Genomic DNA, 826 nt, shown 5'->3' with positions numbered 1-826 from the left:
CAGTCCTTTGCCAACCTTGGTGTAGAGAACTTCCGTTAGGTATAAAATGAACCGTGAACTGAAATAAACGAATTTATTCAACCGAGGAGCTGACCTCGAAAACAAAACAAAGTCTCGAGTCAATGGAGAGAAACAAGGGATTAAGAGTCGTAGGTAAACGACAAAGAGTTAACCAAATAAAATTAGCCATTTCCACGGCTGTAGAGATTTCCTTCAGCTGAAAGAAATCGCCTGGCCATAGCCATTTTAATGTTGAATTGAATATAAACACCAAATGGCAATGTGTATGCACTTGAGAAACATTCATTTAACATAAGTTTAACATATCTTTTCAACATATCTAACTCACCCAACATATTCTTAATACATTTATATACTTGTATGTTAAGATGAGGGTCGCGCGGTAACCCAGTGGGTACCGTCTTGAAGTCACGAAAAGGTGTTCGTGAGTTCGAGTTACGAGACCCGCTCAGGACTTGATGCGTTGGTTCCCGACAGCCCTGGCCAGGCGGGGAGGCGACACAACTTTGGTCTTAAAACCAGAGCTGGCCCCAATTGACAGGGCTTTGTCCTACCAGGGGTTTCTCACTTCTCACTGCGTGGGAGTAGATGGTGAGGTAAGATTAATACCCATTACGGACCAACAGGTTTTGTGACGTTATGGTTTCCCTTTTTGTAATGCACTTGTACCTTGGAAGACATCTAACCTACCCCTAGTGGCCCAGCCAATCCCAGCAGTAGCGAAATGAAATCCGCTCAGTGCCATTTAGATATCTGATCTCGAAGCGCCGGAGTGCTTCTCTCACTTGGGGGATGCGAAAGTAAA

The sequence above is a fragment of the Oratosquilla oratoria genome, chromosome 1 (assembly GCF_046742065.1).
Source record: "Oratosquilla oratoria isolate Oo_2021 chromosome 1, ASM4674206v1, whole genome shotgun sequence".
NCBI lineage: Eukaryota > Metazoa > Arthropoda > Malacostraca > Stomatopoda > Squillidae > Oratosquilla > Oratosquilla oratoria.
Note: the sequence above shows the minus strand (reverse complement) of the source record.